This window comes from Salvelinus sp. IW2-2015, linkage group LG18 (assembly GCF_002910315.2).
Source record: "Salvelinus sp. IW2-2015 linkage group LG18, ASM291031v2, whole genome shotgun sequence".
Lineage (NCBI taxonomy): Eukaryota > Metazoa > Chordata > Actinopteri > Salmoniformes > Salmonidae > Salvelinus > Salvelinus sp. IW2-2015.
This window is the reverse complement of record NC_036858.1, coordinates 22,628,143-22,631,200: the sequence shown is the minus strand read 5'-3', so window position 1 is coordinate 22,631,200 and position 3,058 is coordinate 22,628,143. Positions and strand designations below refer to the sequence as shown.

At 40.0% G+C, this 3,058-nt stretch overlaps 1 long non-coding RNA gene across 3 annotated transcripts; it reads left to right on the top strand.

The window, feature by feature from the left end:
* The first annotated feature begins 6 nt into the window (after positions 1–6).
* LOC139029138 (uncharacterized) lies at positions 7–3,022 on the top strand. 3 transcript variants are annotated; one of them, XR_011481421.1, is made up of 5 exons: positions 7–153; positions 1,542–1,937; positions 2,027–2,128; positions 2,211–2,443; positions 2,963–3,022. It is a non-coding gene; the product is annotated as an uncharacterized lncRNA (long non-coding RNA). The 3 variants fall into 3 exon arrangements; XR_011481422.1 differs by having other exon boundaries at positions 818–1,937; XR_011481420.1 differs by lacking the exon at positions 7–153 and having other exon boundaries at positions 160–1,937.
* The last annotated feature ends 36 nt before the right edge of the window (positions 3,023–3,058 follow it).

The following is a 3,058-nucleotide window of genomic DNA, read 5'->3' as shown; positions in this document are numbered from 1 at the left end:
TTAACCATATAGCATTAATATAAATCCAAAAATGGCTTTATCAACTTCTGAATGTTTTTAATTCTAACCCTTTCCTTTTTTGCATATCTTATTTTAGAGACGAGTACCAGTGGATTGGAATCCACTCCAGTTTAAACATTGATGAAGAAATATGTATGTTTAAATTGTTTTACTTTCAAAATTGGGGTCATCTTGGTGTTACTGAATTATACTGCACTACATCTTTATTTTGACAGTGATGCAACATTTTTAAATGTGTCTCCAGAATTTCGGATTTGAGATCAAATGTTTGATATGAGGTTACAGTACAGAATGTCACCTTTTATTTCAGGGTATTTTTAGACTTTTCTGATTTWCCGTWTCGAAATSAAGGCACTTTATATGTCTAGTTGCAAGTTTTATTGGTCGTATGTACAGGATACTGATGGTAACACAATCCAACGAAATGCTTACTTGCAGGTAGCTTCTCGACAAAGCAAATTAAAATGCTGGAGTGTAGAGACAAATTCAACATTTTAGCATCACTGTCCAAATACTTCTGTAGGGGAGTGCAATAACAACATCCTGGCAGAGCTTTTTCCTCCACATTTCCTTTAATATGAAGCAATCTGCCATTCCACATTATGGAATTATTCTTAGTTGAATTCATTCAAATCCACTATTGGAATGTTTACACAGTGTCGTTKCTTTTGTAACCACTGTCTGTAATTGTGGAAGCTGGAAGCATTTGCCTTTGAGGAGAGTTTACTCTGTAGTCAAAATACACTGAGTGTACKAAATATTCCTAATATTGAGTTGCACTCCCTTTTGCCCTCAGAACAGCCTCAATTCGTCAGGGCATGGACTCTACAAGGTGTCGAAAGCGTTCCACAGGGATGCTGGCCCATGTTGACTCAAATGTTTCCCACAGTTGTGTCAATTTGGCTGGATGTCCTTTGGGTGGTTGACCATTCTTTATACACACGGGTAAATGTGGATCGTGAAAAACCCAGCAGCGTTGCAGTTCTTGACACAAACCGTTGGACCTGGCACCTACTACCATACCCCTTTCAAAGTTACTTAAATATTTTGTCTTGCCCAGTCACCCTCTGAATGGCACACATACACAATCCATGTCTCAATTGTCTCAAGGCTTAAACATCCTCCTTTAATCTGTCTCCTCCCCTTTATCTACACTGAAGTGGATTTAATAGGTGACATCAATACGGGATCATAGCTTTCACCTGGTCAGTCTGTCGGGCAAAGAGAATGTTTTGTACTCAGTGTGTTGTTGCTGTTTTAAGAACATTCAGAATTTCTATTTGACGATGGGATCAAGTTCTATTGTTTGATATTCCAATTTAGACTTTACTCAACATTTTGGTCTGCCCTGTAATTGAATTTACTGTAGAATCAAAGCTGAGGTTTTTGGCTTGTCACACCATAGATTGTGCAGAGATATATTTGCTGTCACCCACTTACAGCCCTATGTGCATTTTAATATATTAATTATATCATATTCTTAATTGAATCATTTTCCCWTTTTTGTGTTTTCAAAAAAGCAATACTTCATAGAGAAATTAACATCCTCCTAGCTGACTTAGAAGACCCTGAGTGTTCAAATCCTGCMGTGCCTGGTGCATCACACAGTTGGAGTGTGAGGAAGGAACTCTCACAGGATAGGTGGAGGGAGTCCAGGCCTGAGATTGTAGATTCTCTGCTGGCTGCAGAGCATGCTTCTCAGWAGATCTGTCAGTCATGCAATGTGAAAAGGGCTATTCTGCGATGTAGAGACTGTRTGCRGAAACAGCTTTACTGCGAAGACTGCGATGTCTCTACACATGCAAAGTTCCCCCTGCACAACAGAGAGTCCATGATCGAGGGGTTCTACACGCCCCTTCCTCCAACTACAGCCATATCCCTCCACAGTGATGGGAAATATGCACTTCATGAACAGGGTGTGTTTAAAAAGAAATTGCGGCTGATTGTATTATATCAAAGTTCAAATGTATTGTTGTTTATTGTTGTATATAAATATTGTCCCTAGATTGTTTCTTACCATTGGATGTACCAGAGGTGATATGTGGTTGCCTGACAAGCACCATCCATGTTGGCCCTGGGAAACATATCATCCTCGTAGGAATAAATGGTATMTGCAATATCTACAAGAKCCAAACAGTGATGTAGCAATGTAAAAAAACATMAATTCAGACTACATTTTTTCCCTCAAGGTCGCTACAATGTCACAGTGCCTGTGCTTACCTGCACAACTTGTCTTAGCACCTGGACAGCAAACTTGGCAGATCTGATAAAGAATGGGTACTGGCCTGCCACTGTCAACTGTGACACCATATACCAGGTAGATCTGTTCAGCTCTTTTGAGGAGCTGAAAGTGTCAGCCCCAGGAATGTCCCGTCTGGCGTTTATGCGGATTTTGGAGCAGCGAACTGACTACTTTGGCAGGGTAACAATCAATTATACTCAGCTTTACCAATGTATGACTTCAGGTTAACTATGTTACATTTTGTTACAACACTTTGTGTAACATAACTTTATTTCCAGTACTATAACTATGTTAAAACTTCATGTCTCTTGCTACAGTATGTGTTAGCCTCCTGCACCACTGTCCTGCCATGCCCCTTATCTGTGCCACTCTTGCTACAGTGTGTGTTAGCCTCCTGCACTACTGTCCTGCCATGCCCCTTATCTGTGCCCCTCTTGCTACAGTGTGTGTTAGCCTCCTGCACTACTGTCCTGCCATGCCCCTTATCTGTGCCACTCTTGCATCCAATATTTCTGCTCTTTACAACATAAATACTCGTCTTACTTTTGCATTGACTTTCACCTGCTTTGCTGTCAACACTATGTACTGGCCCTACTTTAACTCAAATCCAGTCAGCCATAGTGAATTATAGTATGTTTTGTTTATACTATTGTTGTAAGTTATTTAATATATTTTCTATATGTATTTTTCCCTTACCAGAACGGAATGATCTGTGGGGACACTTTTCAAAAAAGCTTCTTTGAGTGGACGTACTCAAGTACTGTATATCACAGACCTGATCAATTTCAGAGCGCC